We start from the raw sequence: 26,355 nt of genomic DNA on the forward strand, positions 1-26,355 counted from the left end.
AATCTTCCTGACCCAAGAATCAAACCAGGGTCCCCTGCATAGGCAGGTAGGTTCTTTACCACTAGAGTCACCTGGGAAGCTCATGAACCAATATACATCAGTTCAGTTCAGTGACTCAGTCATGTCCAATTCTTTGCGACTTGCCAGTCTTCCCTGTCCATCACCAACTCCCGGAGTCTACTCAAACTCATGTCCATCATGACAGTGACACCATCCAACCATCTCATCCTCATACATACCATAGCCATATATTAGAAACTTTGACAAGATGCAGTTTAACATTTTTCATAAAACTTAGGTTACTGACAAAAATGTTATACGCCACAATACTAAAGAGTCCACATTCATTTCTTCTGATGCACAGTGGTTTTATCTCCAGGAAGACACTGCTGAATTCTCAGGTGCTGAACTAGGACTGGAAAAACGTCCATCACTGGGCTGACTTTCTTAAGAGACTCAGGATGCCACAAATATTTTCTTCCTTTCCATTTTGGATCTTTTCAAATATATTGATTTTTTAAAACATCTTGCAGATTTACACATCTAGAAGCTCATCTATCCACCGTTCTAACTAAATATCCCTCCTACCAGTAAAAATAGGACGACATACAAACTGCAGCAGCCTTCTGTGAGTGACCCGCCGACTCTCATCCATTGGTGACAGTCCTCTCACAGATTTCCACCATCCCCTCCACCACAATGAGACACAGACACGTTTTCTAGTAGAGGCTGCAGGTTGCTGGGCCCTGTGTTGTGGGGCCGCCGGTCAGATAGGCTGTGGCTCTAAACGGAGGCCATATGGCAACGAGCTGAATTCTGTGTTGAGTCCTGCACCTGTTACTCAGTAGGAGGATGCTCTTCGAGTGTTTATGTTCTTAGAGCTATTTTAATTTTCTTCATGGCTACTTCTCTGTGACTCACTGTTGGCTTCCTGTTCTCTCTGACTACTTTGTAAAATGCAGATAATTTAAGCAATGGAGAACATTCCACAGAAGTTTATTCGAGCCTTGCCTCTCATCCATTTTCATGTATTTTCAGTCTTAGTGGAACTTAAAGGACATGCACTCTTGGTTAAATTTTTCTCTGATCTGCCAAAGAGAGACAGATTTGAAAAATCTGTGGAAGGAAGCGGAGCCTCTTGGTGGGATGAAATAGGAAGACCATCACCCCATGGTATGTGCGTGGGGGTAATTCTGCTTCCTGTGTAGATACAATATTGTAACATGACTTGTGGCTGTTGTCAAATATACAACCTTTCCATTATGCTCCAAAGGATGACTCCAGTAATGGATCTGTATACAAAATGCTTTTATGTAACTGGGTTAGCCAAGGGCTCACTTAGGCCACATTTAAATTAAAGTAGAACTTGGCATAAATCATCTCTAGGGCTTATTGAAGAATAAAATCAGTAGAGGGAGCAAAAGGAAATTATTTTTGAACTCTTGCTTTTTCACGCACATGAATAGCTTTATAAATACATTTGAATTATTTCAAATGTGGTGAGCCCTTTTGAGGGTCAACAAAAGTGCATGTGTTAACATGCTGTGTTTGTCAAATTGAGGAAATGAGTTTTCACCTTTCCTTTAATTGTACTTGGCTGCTGGGTTATAAGGCACAGCAACTTGGAAGGAGGTTCAGTAAGGTGAGATTTAGTGACCAATTCCTTGCTTGTTTGTTGTTGTTTTTGAATTTTTGACAAGTAAATTGACTTGGTAGAATTTGAAGAGCACAAACATAAATCCTTAATCATCCCAAATATTTCCTTAATCGGTGTGCTCATCCTGAAATCTCTCCTGACCCAGAGGACAGACACTCTTAAAGTATCACCTAGGAAAGTGATGACTCATTTTACTCATATTTTCAGTTATTTAGGGCATCCCCGATAGCTCAGTTGGTAAAGAATCTGCCTTTAATGCAGGAGACGCTGGTTTGATTCCTGGGTCAGGAAGATCCCCTGGAGAAGGGATATGCTATCCACTCCAGTATTCTTGGGCTTCCCTTGTGGTCAGCTGGTAAAGAATCCATCTGCAATGCAAGATACCTGGGTTTGACTCCTGGGCTGGGAAGATCCCCTGGCCTGGAAAATTCCATGTACTGTATAGTCCATTGGTCACAAAGAGTCAGACATGACTGAGCGACTTTCACACTTTCAGTTACTTAGGTGTTGATATTAATATTATTATTGAAATTATTTTTGTCAGATACCTTCTGAGAATAGCTTTTGGAAAAATGGTAGCCAATGGAAATAAGAGTTTACTGGGATAGAATTAGAAATGTGCAGAAGGGAGAAATTGAGTAACCTGCCTACAAACTGGAGGAAGGCGATCACTTTTGTCTATTTTAATTGCCTTGGGCTCCATGTGTGGGCAGTCTCTCAGAGTAACAGAGTCACCTATGAATTTTCTCTCCTGTTTAAAGGAAAACATCCTGAAGCCAGGGCACAATCAGCTTGCAGAACTGCGCTAGAGTAGAACTCATCATGTTTTTGCTAGACTTAAGGTTAAAAAGACTTTAGCCTGTTTTTCTCTTTATGTAACCAAAAGCAGCATTCATAGAGATACATGTATCTCTAAATCAAGATACTCAAGATATGTAATACATATAAATTTGCAGATTTTTAAAACCAATCTCTGGTAAGGAAATAACCCATAAGTCAACTATATTTTTCTTGCTGAGGAGTAAGGCTCCTTATTGGTCTCTGTTTTCATTTTTTAAAATCTTATCACTGCTGGTATGACTCATTTGAAACTAGTACTGACAACTGTGTCCTTGGCTGCACAGAGTTATCAGAATATATGCATCAGCTTGCTTCCAGGTTTTCAAACAACATATCAATGTTGAGATGAAGTTACTGTTTTGTCATCAAACAAAAATGGATATTTTAAAAACGTGTTTTATATACATTTACTTAACACATAATGCTGGAAAAATGCATATTGAATTCTCTCTCAGTATTTTGTATGAAGAAATTACCTGAAATATTTTTCTAGATATGGGTAAAACACAGAAATGTTGTTCAACAAAATGCAGATTTTGAGTAGTCAGATAAAAACAATTATGACAAGAAGAGCTATTAATTAAAATCTCATGCATAGCCTGTGCACCCACCATTTAATTCACAATTAGCTCAAAACAAGCTGAAAGGATTGAGGACTCAAATGTCCATGCTTTATAAAATGTCAAGTTAAAGGCCTAACTGTGAACCAGATTGCTTATGATACAGGCCTTTCAACTGTAAATATCAAATGCATAAAGGACAGCATGAATCTTTTAAACTTTATAAAGATGGCATGAGGACTCTAACATTTGGGGAAAATTAAGTCACTTACTAACATTTATGAAGAAGCATGCATTTAAGCATTACACTGGATCCCTCTTGATCAATTATATGCATGTCAAACTGGAATACATCAGAGTCTACCATGATGTTAAAGATCTTGAAACAAAAGACTCAAATGACTTCTCAGAGTAATTAAAAATATATTGAAAATAAGATCTTATTCAAATTCCCAAGGCAACAAATAAAGTTCTTTTTTTTTTAAGATAAAGAAACTTTGTTCCAAAATTTTAAAAGGTGTTAGACTTGGTCATTTCTAAAGTTCTATGAGATCCAGCATTCTATAGAATTATAAATATTATCATTTCTTTCACCAAAGAACTAAGAATTTTACCAAATTTCAAAAATCCTAGTAATTATCCCTCTAAGGACATTGTCCTTTGTTAGGGAACAGTGGGAAAATGACAGATTAAATGAATTGTTCATGTGTTAAAGGAGCTTTGGTTTGAATAGGTTTATAATAACATCCCTTTGTATATGTCTCAGTGGTTAGGTAATGTTTCTTCTGACATTTGTTCTAAAGAATATCAAATCCCAAATTTCCATTTACTTAGATCTTCATTTTGAAATAAGCATAAAATTACTGTCAGTATTTATTTGGTTATAGCCTCTTTAAGTCCAATATTATTAGGAGGTAGCCTTTTAATATGCTGCTTTCTAGAACTGTATTCAATCACATGATGACAACAACCAAATAATTGAGGGTAGACTTAGAAGACATCAGCCAAACCACCTGGCTCTGCATCTCACTCATTTTAAGGACGATGTGAGAAAATTAATTACTTTAATCAAGCACCTTGGCTTCTTGCTCACAAATTACTGGGTGGGTGTACATGTAAATGCAGTAATTTCCTGAGTGAGTGGCAGATGGTTAGACAAGGCATGGGCTCAGGAAAAAACTGTTGTCCAGAAATGCAAGTAGCGTAGTGGAACAAACCAGTTTTAACTAGCCAGATAAGTCACAGGAAAAACAATAGGCTAACAATGACCTATAGAAAGGCAGTCTTTCAAAAAGGCAGTGTGTAATTACACTGATGGGAGAACAAATACGACACATTCAGCAAAGTCATGGGCAGAGTTTGCTCCTCATCCACAGAGTTGGCACCTCCTTTTAGTTCTCTAGGATCGTAAACTTTGTGGTCATTCATGAACACCTTCCTTCCTCTACCCTTTCTAACTCCTGTTGATAATAGCCTGTTCTCCTGAATCTTAATCACCAGTGGAACTGTCTCCACGCTGACTGTCCAATGAGAGATACTCCCTCTATCATGAAAATGAGTGTGAAGTCATCTGCTGGGGGCAGGGGCGGGGGACAAGACATGGAAATCCTTTTTCTCTGGTTTCCATGATAGTGTTGACCACTGGTAAGATTCCCCTGTTAAGCAATTCAAAGCAACTTCAATCTCATCTTAGTCATCCCTTTGCCTTAAAGAGCTCTGTTTGGGGTTGAATTGCATCTCCTGAACATATATGTTTAAGTACTAACCCCTGGGACCTGAGAATGCGACCGTACCTAGAATAGTCACTGCAGATGTGATTAATGAAGACGAGGTCATACTTGAGCAGGGGGCAGGGGGTCTTCATCTACTAAGGCTTGTGTCATTATAAAAATAGAAGAGACACAGAGAGGAGAGCATCATGGGAAGACGATGCACAGAGAGAAGACACTGATGACCTGATGACCAAGCCAGAGACTGGAATTGTGCAGTTGTGAGCCAAGGAGCACGGTGACTTGTCTGTGACACCCAGAAGCTAAAGAGAGAGAACACAACTCTCCTGACATCTTGATTTCAGACTTCTAATTTCTAGAACTGTGCAAAAATAATCTCTCCTTTAAGTTTCTAATCCTTTGTTACAACAGCCTTAGAACACTAATACCACTTCACTTAATTTTCTCTAATTGGGTGCTTTTCCATGTATCTGAGTCTGTGTCTTAAACCCAACTTAAACTCTCAGTTACATTGCAACTTCCCTAAGAACAAATCCCATGGATTCTCTCTCCTTAAGTTTTTCCTCATCTCAAATCCCTTTTCACCATGCCACTCACCTTGGTATCATGTTGAATACAGGGGTTCAACAGATTTTGTTTTCCTACTGAATCTCATATTACAAATGCAGTAAAGAGAAATGAGGATAAGGTAGAATTATAGAAAAATGCTCATATTCTGAGGGTTTAGGTCATCTTTCCTCACTGTATGTTTATAAAATAGGTGATGTGGAAAGCTGTACCCCTTTTCTACCTTTATTCATTATGAAAATATACATAGAATGCTGTAGGGACTTACATTTCAGCTGAGGATATGATACAGAGAAATGCTTAGACACAGTTCAAGATGGACAAGAAACCTACCATAGAGCCACCATAATTAAACTGGGATACTGATTTCAAAATTAAAAGACATACCCTTGGGAGAAATATAAAGTTTAAAAGATATATAATAGAAATATAAGATAAAGTTGGCAGTTCAATTCAAAACAGAAAGGGAGATTTATGCATTTCCTGATGATGGGAAAACTGCTTTACTATTTAAGAATTATGAAAGCTAGATTCTTACCTAATTCCATATCAGAGGGATTAAATCTGCATATTCCACACTAAAAATAATAATGCCCAGAACTGACAGGAATGAAATGGAAACAGACCCTTTCTTACTCTGTTGGTGCAAGAAAACAGCAGGAAGACCTTCAGGTCTTGCACTACCAGGAGCAATCTGGGAATGAGTGCAAAGAATTCATCCTTTTCCTCCAGTTGTTACATCTTTGGAGCTGTTAACTTTAGCGAGTATTCTAATAGCAGGAGAGCAATGTCACTCCAGCCACACATTCAAAGGCTTCAGGGTGCAAATGAGTCACCTGGAGACCTTGTTAAGACTGCAGATCCTGACTCAGGAGCCCTGCCTGAGACTCTGCATGTTTGTCTAGCTCCCAGGTAACTCCTATGCATCTGGTCTGGGCAGAGGCCACAGCTTTATCAGCAATGCATTTTAGATTACCACCAAAAATACCCTGCACAGGCCTCAGTTACATCTTCAGACACATACATATGAAGTCTAAATAGCTAGTGAAGTACATTTATGTCTCAACCCTTTCCCTCTTTCTTCCTCCTACATGAAACTCTGATCATTAGTTTACAGCAAAAATAGTTCCACTAAAACAATGTCTCCTGGGCTTTAGAGCTCAATTATTTCTCTGCCCTGGGAAAGTTTCCACTTGCAACTGCCCTAAAAACATTCTTAAAGCTGACTTCCATCATTGAATTAAACTCTAATGTCTGAGAGAAGAGAAAGGTAGAAAAGCTCAATTGGGGCCATTCTGGCAAATATAACAGCTTTTCCATGTACTGACCCTTTTGGAATGAGCTAAATCCACTCTCATTCCTGGGGAGAGATTGCACGTTAAGGCGCACTTGATCAGCCCTGACTGCTCTGCACTCTGAACAGCAAAGCTTCAGAGAACACTTCCTCTGACCATCTCCAAATTTGAACTTGACAAGGATGTAGTTCAGATATAAGGCAATAGAGAAAAAGCAAGAGTTACTTTTGAATACAATACCTTTCATACTAGAGAAATGAAAGGCTCTATTTTATACCTAGACACCAGAGAGTAACAACCCTCATAGAGGCTCACTAAGGCTGTCATTAGAGGTGTCGAGTGTCAGGGCAGGCAGTTGGCAAAAGGAAGAGCCTGCAGAAATTTCTGGGGAAGGCCAAAATAATTTAACAAATACCTCTGGTGATTCAGACCTATGCTCCATCCACTGGCACCCACAGTGCCTACCTGTGGGTCCGGAGTAACTCTCCTGAAGCATGAAGGTGGAAGGAAAATTGCATTTTGTGATAAAAGAACATCTGAACTTCTGCCTCCCTTTTTTGGATTTAAAATTGTTTGACAGGTATAATATGGTGATAGAACTTGTTCACAAACAAAAAGGCATATTGTTTACCATCCTGAATCTTTTGCTGGCCTTTGAACACAATCTCTAGACTAATAGAACTTCCCAATTAAAGAGCTGTCTCAGTACGGAATTACTTCAGCAAAAGATTCTTCTTTCTACACAAACCTAAAAAATCTATGCCACAATCGTGACTGGCAATTTGATGGATGAGGTTCTGACGTTAAATACATTTGATGTCTTTTTCCTAGTGTGCTTTATAAAATATTTTCATTTAAATACACCATACTTGTTAGACCAGCTACATGGGGCTCTCTCTATTGAAGAGGGCCAAAGGCAACTTGAACTTCAAGGATGCATTAGGAAAGTGAAATAAAGCAGTGTATTCCCCTGAATATAAACTATAGATATGATCCTGCAATCCAACTCCTGGACATATATCCAGAGAAAAACATAAATTGAAAAGTAACATGCTCCCCAATGTTCATAGTGGCAGTATTTATAATGGTCAAGACATGGAAACATGGAAGCAACCTAAATGTTCATCAACAGATAAATGGATAGAGATGATGTGGTGTGTGTGTGTGTATATATATATATATATTTATATATATGTATATATATATATAATGGAATATTAGTCATAAAAAATGAAATATCACCATTTGCAGCAACACTTATGAACCTGGAGATTATCATACTAAGTGAAGTAAGCCAGACAGAAAAAGACAAATATCATATGATATCACTTATATGTGGAATCTAAAAAATGGTATGTAAGAATTATTTACAAAACTGAAATAGACCACGGATATGGAAAACAAACTTATGGTTATCAAAGGAGAAAGAAAGGGGAAAGGACAAATTAGGAGTTTGGGATATACAGATACACACTGCTGCTGCTGCTGCTGCTGCTAAGTCGCTTCAGTCGTGTCCCACTCGGTGCGACCCCAGAGACGGCAGCCCACCAGGCTCCCTCGTCCCTGGGATTCTCCAGGCAAGAACACTGGAGTGGGTTGCCATTTCCTTCTCCAATGCATGAAAGTGAAGTTGCTCAGTCGTGTCTGACTCTTAGCGACCCCATGGACTGCAGCCGACCAGACTCCTGCGTCCATTGGATTTTCCAGGCAAAAGTACTGGAGTGGGGTGCCATTGCCTTCTCCACAGATACACACTGCTATATATTAAATAGATAAACAAGGACCTACTGGATGGCATGTATGTATAACTGAATCACCTTGCTATATACCTGAAACTAATACAATTTGTAAATTGCCTATATTTCAATAAAAAGAAAATAAAATATAGATAAGCACAATCTTTTTTTATATAAAACATGAAACGGAATTTCTTTTAGTTTTTTTTTTTTTTTTTCTCTAATGAATATTTCAGAACATTTTGGAATAGGTTTCATTTTCAATTTAGATCTAATTGTCACTTTTATGAGTTGTATGCTAAGATGTAATGATATCGCTTAGGGATGACTTTATAAAGCCATTCCTTCTATTTCCATGATCAATGCACCTAACTACTAGAGGCAGAAAGTAGAGTTGATGAGCAAGTCCTTCAGTACTTAGTTCATCATATAGGGAAATGAATCTTCATGAAGGACGTTCAAGAATGTAGGCAAAAGCACAACTGTCTCAGCTGCTACTTCAACTATCTGGTTCCTCTGAGTCCTCTGATGTTAAACGGGGCAAGATCATTTAGTTTAGACTTTCCAGAGTCAACCCATGTGCCTAAAATCACTTACCTTTTAATAGCCTAGAGCAAAGTATGTTTAAATCCCAGTATCAGTTCAGTTCAGTTGCTCAGTCGTGTCCAACTCTTTGCGACCCCATGAACCACAGCACACCAGGCCTCCCTGTCCATCACCAACTCCCGGAGTTCACTCAAATTCATGTCCATTGAGTCGGTGATGCTGTCCAAAAATCTCATCCTCTGTCAATCCCTTCTCCTCCTGTCTAAATCTTTTCCACCATAAGGGTCTTTTCAAATGAGTCAGCTCTTCGCATGAGGTGGCCCAAGTACTGGAGTTTCAGCTTCAAAATCAGTCCTTCCAATGAACAACCAGGACTGATCTCCTTTAGAATGGACTGGTTGGATCTCCTTGCAGTCCAAAGGACTCTCAAGAATCTTCTCCAGCACCACAGTTCAAAAGCATCAATTCTTCAGTGCTCAGCTTTCTTGATAGTCCAACTTTCATCCATACGTGACTACTGGAAAAACCATAGACTTGACTAGATGGACCTATGTTGGCAAACTAATGTCTCTGCTTTTTAATGTGCTGTCTAGGTTGGTCATAACTTTCCTTCCAAGGAGTAAGTGTCTTTTAATTTCATGGCTGCAATCACCATCTGCAGTGATCTTGGAGCCCAAAAATATAAAGTCAGCCACTGTTTCCACTGTTTCCCCATCTATTTGCCATGAAGTGATGGGACCAGATGCCATGATCTTTGTTTTCTGAATGTTGAGCTTTAAGCCAACTTTTCCACTCTCCTCTTTCACTTTCATCAAGAGGCTCTTTAGTTCTTCTTCACTTTCTGCCATAAGCTGGTGTCATCTGCATACCTAAGGCTATTGATATTTCTCCTGGCAATCTTGATTCCAGCTTGTGCTTCTTCCAGCCCAGCGTTTCTCATGATGTACTCTTCATATAAGTTAAATAAGCAGGATGACAATATACAGCCTTGACGTACTCCTTTTCCTATTTGGAACCAGTCTGTTGTTCCATGTCCAGGTCTAGCTGTTGCTTCCTGACCTGAATACAGATTTCTCAAGAGGCAGGTTAGGTGGTCTGATATTCCCATCTCTTTCAGAATTTTTCACAATTTATGGTGACCCATACAGTCAAAGGCTTTGGCATACTCAATAAAGCAGAAATAGATGTTTTTCTGGAACTCTCTTGCTTTTCTGATGATACAGCAAATGTTGGTAATCTGACCTCTGGTTCCTCTGCCTTTTCCAAAACAAGCTTGAACATCTGGAAGTTCATGATTCACGTATTGTTGAAGCTTGGCTTGGAGAATTTTTAGCATTACTTTGCTACTGTGTGAGATGAGTGCAATGATGCGGTAGTTTGAGCATTCTTTGACATTACCTTTCTTAGTGATGGGAATGAAAACTGACCTTTTCCAGTCCTGTGGCCACTGCTCAGTTTTCCAAATTTGCTGGCATATTGAGTGCAGCACTTCCACAGCATCATCTTTTAGGATTTGAAATAGCTCAACTGGAATTCCATCACATCCACTAGCTTTGTTCATAGTGGTGCTTCCTAAGGCCCACTTGACTTCACATTCCAGGATGGATGTCTGGCTCTAGGTGAGTGATCACACCATCGTGATTATCTGGGTCATGAAGATCTTTTTGTACAGTTCTTCTGTGTATTCTTGTCACCTCTTCTTACTATCTTGTGCTTCTGTTAGGTCCCTACCATTTCTGTCCTTTATTGAGCCCATCTTTGCATGAAATGTTCTCTTGGTATCTCTAATTTTCTTGAAGAGATCTCTAGTCTTTCCCATTCTACTGTTTTCCTCTATTTCTTTGCACTGATCACTGAGGAATGCTTTCTTATCTCTCTTTGCTATTCTTTGGAACTCTGCATTCAAATGGGTATATCTTTCCTTTTCTCCTTTGCTTTTGGCTACATGCTTCAGATATATAGCCTTGCTCTTGCTGTGTACAATGCCTGCTGATACTTTAAAATCAATTCACTTCACTTCTGTGTTTTTTATTCTAATATGATGAGGCATAGTTGATTATATAAAAATGACTAGCTTGTGCTCAAAATAATTTAAAATGTTCTCATTTTAAAATTTACAATTCAGTGTTGAGAAACAATAATATGAGTATGCTGTTGATGAGTTATTCTTCTACCATCTATTTGTATTCAAAAAGCAGTAAAAGAATTTTATAATCATTATAAAGCAAAAGTTAACGTCAAGTTTTCTTAAATAAAGTGCCATCATTCTCTCACAATGGCATTGGAAATAAGCCCAAGTATGAAAAAGAGAAGTAAATGAAGCTTTATCGATGTTTTTAAAGAATAATTTTAATAAAGTTAAAAACATCATCCCCATGCAAAAATATAGTGAGCATATGTCAAAGGTTACATAGTATATTAATGAAGGAAACAGCGGAATGGTAAAGTTAGCTCAAAGGAGGATAGTAGCAGGCGGAAAATAAATAATATTGAAATAAGTTGAATATAAAATATATATAACCTATATAGAAATAAGTTAATGATCTACAGAACAATAATAAAATGACCTCTGTGATTCTCTATTAGAATTCATGTGTGTGTGTATATATATATATATATATATATACACACACATACATACACACACTGCACGAAGACATGGGTTTGATCCCTGGATCAGGAAGATCCCCTGGAGGAGGGCATGGCAACCCACTTGAGTATTCTTGCCTGGAGGATCCCATGGACAGAGGAGCCTGGTGTGGTATTGTCCATAGTGTCACAAAGAGTTGGACACAACTGAAGTGCCTTAGCACACACACACTGCACAGAAGTTCACTTATATTTATCACTCTTTTCAAATTCACATGTAATTTATTAGAGTCTGTGCCCTGCTGCTGCTGCTGCTGCTGCTAAGTCACTTCAGTCATGTCCGACTCTGTGCGACCTCACAGATAGACAGCAGCCCACCAGGTTCCCCCGTCCCTGGGATTCTCCCGGCAAGAACACTGGAGCGGGTTGCCATTTCCTTCTCCAGAGTCTGTGCTCTAATCATAGTAAACAGTTTATTAAACTTACTTTCCCATTTGAAATGTCACATTTTCCTCAGAATGTCCTGCCATGACACTGAAAGGGCATACAGAAATACTTTAGCCTAATTTCTAAGATTTAAACTACTGTTCTTAAAAATAGGAAATATTCATTGGCCATAACCGAATCAAATTTCTGTATCTTCAGCATCTAAGACAGTTATCGGTATAGAGTGGGCATTTGATAAGCACTGTTTTTTAGTGAGTTGTTCAGTTGCCATGTTGTATTCAAGCTTTTTGCCACCTTATGGTCTGAAGCAGACAAGCCTTCCCTGTCCTTCACTGTCTCCTGGAATTTGCTCAAACTCATGTCCATTGAATTGGTGATCCCATCCAACCATCTCATCATCTGCCACCCCCTTTACTCCTTGCCCTCAATCTTTCCCATCATTAGGGTCTTTTCCAATCAGTCAACTCTTCGCATCAAGTAGCCAAAGTACTGGAGCTTCAGCATCAGTACTTCCAATGAGTATTAAGGGTTGATTCCTTTAGAATTAACTGGTATGATCTCCTTGCTGTCCAAGGGACTCCCAAGAGTCTTCTCCAACACCACTGTTCAAAAGCATCAATTCTTTGGCAATCAGCCTTCCTTACGGTCCAACTCTCACATCCATACGTGACTACTGGAAAAACTATAGTTTTTGGAAAAACTGTATAGTTTTGACTATACAGACATATGTCAGCAAAGTCATGCCTCTGCTTTATTATTTTAATCTTTTTTTTTCTTCATATATATGTATATGAAGTATAGTTGCTTTACAATGTCTCAGGTACATAGCAAGGTAATTCAGTTATACATATATTATTTTTGAAATTATTTTCCATTATAGGTTATTATAAGATATTGACTAGAGTTCCTGTGCTATACAGTAAGCCTTTTGTTGCTTGTTAATTTTTTAAATTTAGAAATCTAGCATTCTACTAATACTAAGTCAAACAAATGGAATCAAGTGCAATAATTATTTTAGTTAGGCAAAAATCCATAAATTTTCTAAAAATATATATATATTATATATAATATTTACATATATGTATGCAAAAACTTTTCTACTATGCTTGATAAAGGCTTGGGAAAGAACATCAAAAGAAAAAGATGGATAAGCTGGGAAACATAAACTAAATTAAATGGGAGCCCAGAATATGAAATAGTCAAGTAAAAGATCATCATACAGTCCAGATGTTTTTAAATATGGCTACTCATTAGAAACATATCTGGAGCTCTGGAGAAAACAACAATGATGAGTGGATAAGAAAGCTGTGGAAAATATACACAATGGAATATTACTCAGCCATTAAAGAGAATACATTTGAATCAGTTGTAATGAGGTGGATGAAACTGGAGCCGATTATACAGAGTGAAGTAAGCCAGAAAGAAAAACACCAATACAGTATACTAACGGAGAAGGCAATGGCACCCCACTCCAGTACTCTTGCCTGGAAAATCCCATGGATGGAGGAGCCTGGAAGGCTGCAGTCCATGGGGTCGCTAAGAGTAGGACACGACTGAGCGACTTCACTTTCACCTTTCACTTTCATGCATTGGAGAAGGAAATAGCAACCCACTCCAGTGTTCTTGCCTGGAGAATCCCAGGGACGGGGCAGCCTGGCGGGCTGCCGTCTATGGGGTCACACAGAGTTGGACACGACTGAAGTGACTTAGCAGCAGCAGCAGCAACGCATATATATGGAATTTAGAAAGATGGTAACGATAACCCTGTATGCGAGACAACAAAGAGACACAGATGTATTGAGCAGTCTTTTGGACTCTGTGGGAGAGGGCGAGGATGATTTGGGAGAATAGCATTGAAACATGTAAAATATCACATGTGAAACGAATCACCAGTCCAGGTTTGATGCATGATACAAAGTACACGGGGCTGGTGCACTGGGATGACCCAGAGGGAAGGGATGGGGAGGGAGGTGGGAAGGGGGTTCAGGATGGGGAACATGCGTACACTCATGGTGGATTCAAGTCAATGTATGGCAAAACCAATATAATATTGTAAATTAAAATAATTAATTTTTGAAAAAGAAAACAACAACAACAATACCTGGGCATTGGTATTTTTCAAAAAAAATGTCAAGATAATGCTATATGCATCTGGATTTTAAAAACTGATTACGCTTTTTTCTGTTAAATGGTAGTTTTGGTGATATTGAGTAATACTCTGTCTAGGTTTGTCATTGCTTTTCTTCCAAGGCACAAACGTCTTTTAATTTCATCGCTGCAGTCAATATCTACAGTGATTTTGGAGCCCAAGAAAATAAAATCTGTCACCGTTTCCATTTTCTCCCATCTATTTGTCATGCAGTGATCAGATTGGATGACATGACCTTAGTTTTTTGAATGTTGAATTTTAAGCCAGCTTTTTCACTCTCCTTTTTAACCCTCATCAAGAGGCTCTTTAGTTTCTCTTTACTTTATGCAGTTAGGGTAATATCATCTGTATGTCTGAGGTTGTTGATATTTCTCCCAGGAATCTTGATTCCAGCTTGTGATTTCATTCAGCCCAAGATTTTGTGTGATGTACTTTACATAGAAATGGAATAACTAGGGTGACAATATGTGGCCCCAACGTACTCCTTTCTCAAGGAATTTTTAACCATTCTGTTATTCCATGTCTAGTTCTAACTGTTGCTTCTTGACCTGCACACAGGTTTCTTAGGAGACAGGTAAGGTGGTCTGGTATTCCCATCTCTTTCAGAATTTTCCACAGTTTGTTGTGATCCACACAGTCAAATTATTTAGAGTAGTCAATGAAGCAGAAATAGATGTTTTTCTGAAATTCCCTTGCTTTTTCTATGATCCAGCATATGTTGGAAATTTGATCTCTGGTTCCTCAGTCTTTTCTAAATCCAGCTTGTACATCTGGAATTTCTCAGTTTATGTACTGGAAGCCTAGCTTGAAGGATTTTGAGCATAACCTTACCAGCATGTGAAATGAGCACAACTATACAGTACTTGAACATTCTTTAGCACTGATTTTCTTTGGAATTGGAATGAAAACTGATATTTTCCAGTCCTGTGACCACTGCTGAGTTTTCCAAATTTGCTGGCAGATTGAGTGCAACACTTTAACAGCATCATCTTTTAGGATTTGAAATAGCTCAACTGGGATTCCATCATCTCCAATAGCTTTGTTTATAGTAATGCTTCCTAAGGCCCACCTGAGTTCACATTCCAAGATGCCTGGCTATAGGTGAGTGACTATACCATTGTGGGTATCTGGGTCATTAATATCTTTTTTCTGTAGTTCTTCTCTATATTCTTGCCACCTCTTCTTAATCACTTCTGCTTCTCTTAGGTTCTTATAATTTCTGTCCTTTAGTGTGCCCATTTTTGCATGAAACATTCCCTTGGTATTTCCAGTTTTCTTGAAGAGATCTCTAGTTCCTCCCATTCAATTGTTTTCCTCTATTTCTTTGCATTGTTCACTAAGAATACTTTCTTACCTTTCCTGCTATTCTCTGGAACTCTGCATTCAGTTTGATATATCTTTCCCTTTCTCCTTTGCCTTTATCTTCTCTTCTTCTCTCAGCTATTCATAAGGTCCCATTTTTAGTGAAAATCTACTAATTCTTACAGAAGTGAAGGGGGCCTCCTTACTAGCATTAAATTGTACAGAAGAACACTTGAATATTAGTGTACTCCTTCCTTACCAGATACCGTTTTTAATTTATACAGACTGCTTCACTCACCTAGTTCTTATTTTGTGGATATTCTTATATGACTCAATATTGTGTAAGTAGAAAATATTTGGGGCTGCTTTGGGGCTATTTTCACCTCAGCACAATTAGCCTAATCACTCTTATTTACAATATGAAAATAAGAGTGTGCCAAACAGAGAGGTCATATAGTCAAAACTATGGTGTTTCCAGTAGTCATATATGGATATGACAGTTGGACTGTTAAAAAAGCTGAGCCCCAAAGAATTGATGCTTTTGAACTGTGGTATTGGAGAAGACTCTTGAGAGTCCCTTGGACCTCAAGAAGATCAAAGCAGTCAATCCTAAAGGAAATCAGTCCTGAATATTAATTGGAAGGACTGATGCTGAAGCTGAAGCTTCAATACTTTGGCCAACTGATGTGAAGAGCCAACTCATTGGAAAAGACCCTGATGCTGGGAATGATTGAAGGCAGGAGGAGAAGGGGGTGACAGAGAATGTGATGGTTGGATGGCATCACCAACTCAATGGACATGAGTTTGAGAGAACTCTGGGAGATGGTAGAGGATAGGGAAGCTTGGTGTGCTGCAGTCCATGGGATAGCAAAGAGTCAGACACAACTTATGAACTGAGCAATACAACAAACAGAAATCATACCCTGAGGGCTTGTATAAATATATCTGGAGGATCTTTTTCCCAGGTACTTTCTGAGAGTGGCAGTCTCTGATTAAATCCCTTTAATTTCCCCTTTAGACTTGGCTTGACTGTTTGCATTTTGGTTAGGCTAGAGAGCTCAATTTTATGCACAAGCACTAGTTAAAAGTTATTGTTTAAATGCTTCATTAAAATCAGTAACAAGACAAACTATATAGGAATGTACAACATTCACATGTAGAAATCTTTAAATGCACAATATGAACAATGAAAAAAATAGGAATATATACTATTTTCTTGGAGAAGACACAACATTATAAAGGTGTTAACTATATAAAAATTAATCCTTAGATTTAATTCCATTTTCATAACACCACATGACTTTTTTTTTCTGATCCAAACAAGATAATACTAAAATTCATTTAGAAAAATAAGAAGCAAGACTTGCCAGGAAACTTCTGAAAAAAAGTCTTGTAATAAGAAATGACTGTCCTGCTATGAACTTTCCCCTTAGGACTGCTTTTACAGTGTCCCACAGGTTTTGGGTTGTTGTGTTTTCATTTTCATTCGTTTCTATGCAAATTTTGATTTCTTTTTTGATTTCATCTGTGATTTGTTGGTCCCAAAACCTGTGGGACACGGTAAAAGCAGTCCTAAGGGGAAAGTTCATAGCAATACAGGTATACCTCAGTAAACAAGAAAAAAGTCAAATAAATAACCTAACTCTACACCTAAAGCAACTAGAAAAGGAAGAAATGAAGAACCCCAGGGTTAGTAGAAGGAAAGAAATCTTAAAAATTAGAGCAGAAATAAATGCAAAAGAAACAAAAGAGACCATAGCAAAAATCAACAAAGCCAAAAGCTGCTTCTTTGAAAGGATAAATAAAATTGACAAACCATTAGCCAGATTCATCAAGAAACAAAGGGAGAAAAATCAAATCAATAAAATTAGAAATGAAAATGGAGAGATCACAACAGACAACACAGAAATACAAAGGATCATAAGAGACTACTATCAACAATTATATGCCAATAAAATGGACAATGTGGAAGAAATGGACAAATTCTTAGAAAAGTACAACTTTCCAAAACTGGACCAGGAAGAAATAGAAAATCTTAACAGACCCATCACAAGCACGGAAATTGAAACTGTAATCAAAAATCTTCCAGCAAACAAAAGCCCAGGTCCAGACGGCTTCACAGCTGAATTCTACCAAAAATTTAGAGAAGAATTAACACCTATCCTGCTCAAACTCTTCCAGAAAATTGCCGAGGAAGGTAAACTTCCAAACTCATTCTATGAGGCCACCATCACCCTAATACCAAAACCTGACAAAGATCCCACAAAAAAAGAAAACTACAAGCCAATATCACTAATGAACATAGATGCAAAAATCCTTAACAAAATTCTAGCAATCAGAATCCAACAACACATTAAAAAGATCATACACCATGACCAAGTGGGCTTTATCCCAGGGATGCAAGGATTCTTCAATATTTGGAAATCAATCAATGTAATATACCACATTAACAAATTAAAAAATAAAAACCATATGATTATCTCAATAGATGCAGAGAAAGCCTTTGACAAAATTCAACATCCATTTATGATAAAAACCCTCCAGAAAGCAGGAATAGAAGGAACATATCTCAACATAATAAAAGCTATATATGACAAACCCACAGCAAACATTATCCTCTATGGTGAAAACTGAAAGCATTTCCTCTAAAGTCAGGAACAAGACAAGGGTGCCCACTTTCACCATTACTATTCAACATAGTTCTGGAAGTTTTGGCCACAGCAATCAGAGCAGAAAAAGAAATAAAAGGAATCCAAATTGGAAAAGAAGAAGTAAAACTCTATTTGCAGATGACATGATCCTCTACAAAGAAAACCCTAAAGACTCCACCAGAAAATTACTAGAAATGATCAATGATTATAGTAAAGTTGCAGGATATAAAATCAACACACAGAAATCCCTTGCATTCCTATACACTAATAATGAGAAAACAGAAAGAGAAATTAAGGAAATAATTCCATTCACCATTGCAATGGAAAGAATAAAATACTTAGGAATATATCTACCTAAAGAAACTAAATACCTATATGTAGAAAACTATAAAACACTGGTGAAAGAAATCAAAGAGGACACTAATAGATGGAGAAATATACCATGTTCATGGATTGGAAGAATCAATATAATGAAAATGAGTATACTACCCAAAGCAATTTATAGATTCAATGCAATCCCTATCAAGCTACCAACGGTATTCTTCACAGAGCTAGAACAAATAATTTCACAATTTGTATGGAAATACAAAAAACCTCGAATAGCCAAAGCAATCTTGAGAAAGAAGAATGGAACTGGAGGAATCAACCTACCTGACTTCAGGCTCTACTACAAAGCCACAGTCATCAAGACAGTATGGTACTGGCACAAAGACAGAAATATAGCCCAATGGAACAAAATAGAAAGCCCAGAGATAAATCCACGCACATATGGACACCTTATCTTTGACAAAGGAGGCAAGAATATACAATGGATTAAAGACAATCTCTTTAACAAGTGGTGCTGGGAAATCTGGTCAACCATTTGTAAAAGAATGAAACTAGAACACCTTCTAACACCATACACAAAAATAAACTCAAAATGGATTAAAGATCTAAACATAAGACCAGAAACTATAAAACTCCTAGAGGAGAACATAGGCAAAACACTCTCTGACATACATCACAGCAGGATCCTCTATGACCCACCTCCCAGAATATTGGAAATAAAAGCAAAAATAAACAAATGGGACCTAATTAAACTTAAAAGCTTCTGCACAACAAAGGAAACTATTAGCAAGGTGAAAAGGCAGCCTTCAGAATGGGAGAAAATAATAGCAAATGAAGCAACTGACAAACAACTAATCTCAAAAATATACAAGCAACTTCTACAGCTCAACTCCAGAAAAATAAATGACCCAATCAAAAAATGGGCCAAAGAACTAAATAGACATTTCTCCAAAGAAGACATACAGATGGCTAACAAACACATGAAAAGATGCTCAACATCACTCATTATCAGAGAAATGCAAAGCAACACCAGTATGAGGTACCATTTCACGCCAGTCAGAATGGCTGCGATCCAAAAGTCTACAAGCAATAAATGCTGGAGAGGATGTGGAGAAAAGGGAACCCTCTTACACTGTTGGTGGGAATGCAAACTAGTACAGCCACTCTGGAGAACAGTGTGGAGATTCCTTAAAAAACTGGAAATAGAACTGCCTTATGATCCAGCAATCCCACTGCTGGGCATACACACTGAAGAAAACAGAATTGAAAGAGATAAGTGTACCCCAGTGTTCATCACAGCACTGTTTATAATAGCCAGGACCTGGAAGCAACCTAGATGTCCATCAGCAGATGAATGGATAAGAAAGCTGTGGTACATATACACAATGGAGTATTACTCAGCCATTAAAAAGAATACATTTGAATCAGTTCTAATGAGGTGGATGAAACTGGAGCCTATTATACAGAGTGAAGTAAGCCAGAAAGAAAAACTCCAATACAGTATACTAACGCATATATATGGAATTTAGAAAGATGGTAACAATAACCCTGTGTACGAGACAGCAAAAGAGAAACTGATATATAAAACAGTCTTATGGACTCTGTGGGAGAGGGAGAGGGTGGGGAGATTTGGGAGAATGGCATTGAAGCATGTATAATATCATGTATGAAACGAGTCGCCAGTCCAGGTTTGATGCATGATACTGGATGCTTGGGGCTGGTGCACTGGGACTACCCAGAGGGATGGTATGGGGAGGGAGGAGGGAGGAGGGTTCAGGATGGGGAACACATGTATACCTGTGGCGGATTCATTTCGATATTTGGCAAAACTAATACAATATTGTAAAGTTTAAAAATAAAATAAAATTAAAAAAAAGAAATGACTGTCCTTTGCAGATATTAAAATATTTTATAATGCATAAGTCATAGCAAGAATGACAATGGCCATGACTAGAAAAACTGGTCAATGTAATAAGAAATACAAACCCATTTAAGCCCACAGTTAAAATTCAGAAAACATTGCAAATCTGTAGCAAAATAATGAATTTATTGAAGAAATAGAAAAACCTTCTGAAAAGTTAGATTAGACCAACATCTCCTATCTTATATACCAAAGTATTGGACTTTAAATATAAAAATAATCCATATATGTAATAGCTGAAATGCGAATTTTTTTCTGCAGTCTTAGAGTAAGTATAATCCTAAATGTAATTCAAAAAACCACTGACAAATTTGATACCATAACAAGCCATACATTTCTGTTTAGTGGGGAATTTTGTATACATATAGTTCTCTCAGAAGGCACAAAGTTTTTCTGGAAGAATTGACAATAAACCGATAGTGAGTGGCTGCAGGACACTCAATGGCTTGGCAGGGAGACTTTTTTCCATATATCCATTTATTCTTTTAATGCATATCACTTATTATTTAAAAAGAGTGTAGCATAAGGGAAAATGCACATCTAACTCTGTAAGAGCATGGAATGATCACACCTTTAATCTACAGTGTAATGAAGACAACCCAGGTCTCAAAAAAAAAAAAAAAAAAAGCTTTCTTTTGGCTTGCTGCTCTGCATCACCTTCTTTCAAGTCACTCTTTGGTATCTTTACATACAATTACAAAGGTCTCCACATCTTTAAAGATATATTATAGCCCTATGATAATCTGTACAACCAGACAAAGAAGGGAAGGAGAATATTCCTACATGTGGGCATTCCCCTAAGTATAACATCTGCCATGAGGAGTTCATGGCACTTACAGGCATGTGGATTGTGGGGAAGGGAGTGGTGGGAGACAAAACTAGATAGGTGGGTCAGGACAAACAGGGCCCTGAAATATGTATCAAGGGTGTTGAATTTCATCCTGGGGGCGGTAAAGAGCCACTGAAATGGAGAGTGTAGGCATCCAGTTTGCATTTTAGAAAAGTAAATCAGGGTGCAGTGGAGAAACTGATTGTGTGGAGTGCGAAGAGGAGGTAGCAATATCAGAGGGAGTAAGAGACTGATGGAAGATAGACTGGACTCTCTCGCATCCTACAATAGGTTTATTGTTGTTCAGTTGCTAAGTGGTGTCATACTTTGTGACCCCATGGACTGCAGCATGCTAGGCTCCTCTGTCTTTCACCATCTCCCAAAGTTGGCTCAAATTCATGTCCATTGAGTCGGTGATGCTATCCAACCATCTCATCCTCTGCTGCCCCCTTCTCCCTTTGCCTGTCCTTCAGTCTATCCCAGCATCAGGGTCTTTTTCCAATGAATCGGCTCTTTACGTCACGTGGCCACAGTATTGGAGCTTAAACGTCAGTACTTCCAATGAATATTCAGGACTGATTTCCTTTAGGATTGACTGGTTTGTTGCTGTCCAAGGTACTCTCAAGGGTTTTCTCTAGCACCACAATTTGAAAGCAGCAATTCTTCAGCACTCAACCTTCGTTATGGTCCAACTCTCACATCTGTATATGACTACTGGAAAAACCATAGCTTTGACTATATGGATCTTTGTCAGCAAAGTGACATGTCTGCTTTTTGATATGCCATCTAGATTTGTCATCGCTTTCCTTCCAAGGAGCAAGTGTCTTTTAATTTTGTGGCTGCAGTTACCATCCCCAGTGATTTTGGGACCCAGAAAAATAAAATCTGTCACCGCTTCCATTTTTTTCCCCTTCTGTTTGCCATGAAGTAATGGGACTGGTTATACACTCTATTTAATTACCATCTTGAAATGTTGTTTCTTTCTTTCCCTGCCATCACAGTTAACCAGAGCTAACTTATTTACTGCACATTAATTATGCAGCAGGCACTCTTCTAACAGTTTCATGCACTTCATTTATACCTTGCAATAACTTTACAGCATAGACAACATTCCTGTTCTCATCCAATGGATGAAATCTGTCACTGAAGGTTCACAAACATGCCCAGGTTCACACAGGAACTGGTAAGATGAATGTGACTACAACACATGGATCCAGAAACACTCCACTCCACTCAGCTGCTTCAGTTCCCCAGGGGCTAGGATTTCTGTGATGACAACTTGAAGACCTTCCCTTTCTCCTGTGTCTTCCAGTTTCAACTCGACTAGCCAGTCTCTTTCCAAAGGTATCTGGATAAAGCATTGCTTACATCACCTCACCTTTCTGCTCTGTGTTGTAGAAAGCAATGCTGCTAATCACTGAAGTTTTCCTCAGTTTTTTGGGATCTTTCCTATGTCTGTATCTTTGCACATGGTGGAATTCTTAGTCTTTGAGGCACACTTAAATTCAACCTCTCCTCTAAGACCCCCATTTTCATGTCATGAAAATCAGACTGTTAGTCTAAAATCCATGCTCACCTCACGCCAGTGACTGCATTCAGTATTAAACACTCCAGCATATGATTATAGGCTAGCTTGATTTTGTGAACATTAGTCCTATCTCTAATTTCTTTGTATTTACTGCAGCCCAGACATGAAGTGGGAAGTCAGTACACACACAGGTAATGGAAATGTTCTCATTCAAGGGCTACTGCTAGATTGATCTTTCCCAACTGATATTTCATTCCATGAAAACAACTCTATTAAAAAATTAGTTAAATATTTAAACAAATTATTCAGAAACTTTCACATGCTAATAATAAAGTGGGAGATGAATTAAATTGTATGTGATTTTGCCACAAAGCTCCCTTGCCTTTTCTTTTTTTTCTTTTTTTTTTTAAAAGCAAGGATGTTTATTTATGTATCAAATTTCAGCAATAAACCTGAGGACTAATCTCTGCTTTGTGTGTGTGTGTGTGTGTGTGTGTGTGTGTGTAATTAAATGTAAGTAGGTTATTTATCTTTCAGATTTTTTTTTTTTTTTTTTTTTCACATGTTTCAATGCCATTCTCCCAAATCTTCCCACCCTCTCCCTCTCCCACAGAGTCCATAAGCCTGTTCTATACATCAGTGTCTCTTTTGCTGTCTCGTATACAGGGTTATCGTTACCATCTTTCTAAATTCCATATATATGCGTTAGTATACTGTATTGGTGTTTTTCCTTCTGGCTTACTTCACTCTGTATAATAGGCTCCAGTTTCATCCACCTCATTGGAACTGATTCAAACGTATTCTTTTTAATGTCTGAGTAATACTCCATTGTGTATATGTACCACAGCTTTCTTATCCATTCATCTGCTGATGGACATCTAGGTTGCTTCCATGTCCTGGCTATTATAAACAGTGCTGCAATGAACATTGGGGTACACGTGTCTCTTTCCCTTCTGGTTTCCTCAGTGTGGATGCCCAGCAGTGGGATTGCTGGATCATAAGGCAGTTCTATTTCCAGTTTTTTAAGGAATCTCCACACTGTTCTCCATAGTGGCTGTACTAGTTTGCATTCCCACCAACAGTGTAAGAGGGTTCCCTTTTCTCCACATCCTCTCCAGCATTTATTATTTGTAGACTTTTGGATCGCAGCCATTCTGACTGGTGTGAAATGGTATCTCATAGTGGTTTTGATTTGCATTTCTCTGATAATGAGTGATGTTGAGCATCTTTTCATGTGTTTGTTAGCCATCTGTATCCCTTGCCTTTTCAAAAGCACAGTATATCAATGGCAATAAAGATGAATAACATTTATTGCACATGGACTGTATTTCTGATACTGTGTTAAGTTGATGCCTTTCATCATCTCATTTAGTACTCTTTGTATCTCTTGGAATACTCTTAGGAAGATAGCTTGGAAAAAGCTCATCTAGATATATTCGTGAAGACACTCAGGTGATGATTTCTATTTGCATACTCTTTCTGTCCAAGTAAGTAGAACACAGAGAATCATTAACGCCCCACCCAAATTTGAAAGTGGGAAATGGCAACCCACTCCAGTATTCCTACCTGGAGAATTTCATGGACAGAGGAGCCTGGTGGGCTACAGTCTATGGAGTCACAAAGAGTTGGATAGGACTCAAGTGACTTAGCATGCATGCATGCAAACTTGAAAGCAAAGTATATTTTTAAATAAACTGCAGTATTGGGAATTCTTAGCTTAGAAAGTCTTTCTTTCTTCCATATATATAATGCTACATAAATCCTTTACAGAGCTTTGGATATGATCACAAAGACTCTTAAATCTAACCAAGACCAAGGGTTCTTCCATTTTTTTAACCCTCTTGATCCTCTGGGATCTCAAAGCCTTGTAAAGGGGCACAGAGGTTTTCTTCTGGCTTTAGCTAAGTTGTCTACCTTTCACCGACAGAAAAAAACTATTTGGTATAATAGGTTGATCTGTTTGTCTTAGATGAAAGATGATATGGTCTTCATTTCATCCAGAAAAATAAGAGGAATCAGGTAGCTGGGATAATAAAAAGGAAAAGATAATTTTAATGTCTTGCTAATTCAATAATTTGTCATATTCTTTTTTGAATTTTCTTAAGCCCAGAAAGACTAGGATATGGAGCTCTCTAAACTTGTAATATTTTTTCTCTTTCCATGGGCTACAAGATCCACAATTTTCAATAAGACCTGTTTATAAGTATTGCTGCTGCTGCTGCTGCTAAGTCGCTTCAGTCGTGTCCAACTCTGTGCGACCCCAGAGACGGCAGCCCACTAGGCTCCCCCATCCCTGGGATTCTCCAGGCAAGAACACTGGAGTGGCTTGCCATTTCCTTCTCCAATGCATGAAAGTGAAAAGTCAAAGTGAAGTCGCTCAGGTTGTCTACTTGAAAGTTATACAGTCATGTCCGACTCCTAGCGACCCCATGGACTGCAGTCTACCAGGCTCCTCCGTCCATGGGATTTTCCAGGCAAGAGTACTGGAGTAGGGTGCCATTGCCTTCTCCGGTTTATAAGTATTAGGGATATATATATATATATATACACATACATACATACACACACACACACACACACCTGTAAAAATAGAAAGCCAAAAGTTCTAAAAGCATTTAGAAATAGAGCATCTATTGATAACTAGGATTATAAAAATATTACATTTAAAAGGACTTGTGATAATCATCTAATTCAATTTCTTTGTGAATAAATTAATGACATGGTGAGCTAGCAGATGCGATAGGTGTGTCTTGTTATCCTTGTAGTTTATCCAATGCCCTTTTAATAACAGTCTGCCTTGTCAGTACTTTAATGATAAAGAAATTATTTTAAAATATACATTAATTACCAAAAATGTCATAAGTACAACCTACCACATTTGAAATACCAAGCTCTCTGACAGTGACTGTCACTGACATAGAGTGAAAAAGACAGTAAGAATGGATAAGATGATCTCAGACACAGGAGAATAATCTTTCCCCAAGAAGACATTCAGATTTTCTTTGATTTTTATCTTGATGAAAAATTTATGTTTTCACTATCACAGCACTAATATAACTGTGATCTATGGGTTTCACAATGTATAAATCTGGTTTCATGCACTTTTGAGACTTCTATCATAATCCAACCAATATATTTATTCCCTCTTCTGGGTCAGTATGTTGAGATGCTGTAAAAGTTCCATCATTCAAAACAACCCTATTCTTGCCCTCCTGGGAGAGACATGTTTTTGAGAATTTGTGATGTGCAACTTTGATAAAAAGTAGTATTAGACTTCCTACTTCCTTTCTTCTTTTGCCTGTTTTTTTCTTGTTTGTTTGTTTTAGTTGGTATAATTCAGTAGTAATTTCCTACAACTCATTTAAAATCGGTAATAGCTATCAATTCTATTAAGTGGAGTACAAAATATATTTAACAAGGAATTCAAAATGTTTTTGTAGAAAAATGTTTAAAAGCTTCAGGATGACTATTACCAATTATCAAGTTGAGAGTTGGGGCAGTCAGTACATAAGAAGTGCCAACCAGCCAGATCTTCACATGCTTAACTGGGAATAAGGCAACTGGTACATAAAACAGACAGAGCTGGTTCCTTGTGAAACTCACAATCTCTGTGCAGACCAACAGCATGCTAAGCGCTCCCTGAGCTCTCTACCTTGGTTTTGCCAGGTTTTACAGCATATT

At 38.0% G+C, this 26,355-nt stretch overlaps 1 protein-coding gene and 1 long non-coding RNA gene across 2 annotated transcripts in view; one reads left to right on the forward strand and one right to left on the reverse strand.

The window, feature by feature from the left end:
- Positions 1 to 26,355, reverse strand: part of NKAIN2 (sodium/potassium transporting ATPase interacting 2) — a 531,496-nt gene that overhangs the window by 351,087 nt on the left and 154,054 nt on the right. The window lies entirely within an intron of this gene.
- LOC138989203 (uncharacterized) overlaps positions 1 to 26,355 on the forward strand; it is a 208,143-nt gene that overhangs the window by 171,085 nt on the left and 10,703 nt on the right. The window lies entirely within an intron of this gene.

Source organism: Bos mutus, chromosome 9 (genome assembly GCF_027580195.1).
Source record: "Bos mutus isolate GX-2022 chromosome 9, NWIPB_WYAK_1.1, whole genome shotgun sequence".
NCBI classification, from domain to species: domain Eukaryota; kingdom Metazoa; phylum Chordata; class Mammalia; order Artiodactyla; family Bovidae; genus Bos; species Bos mutus.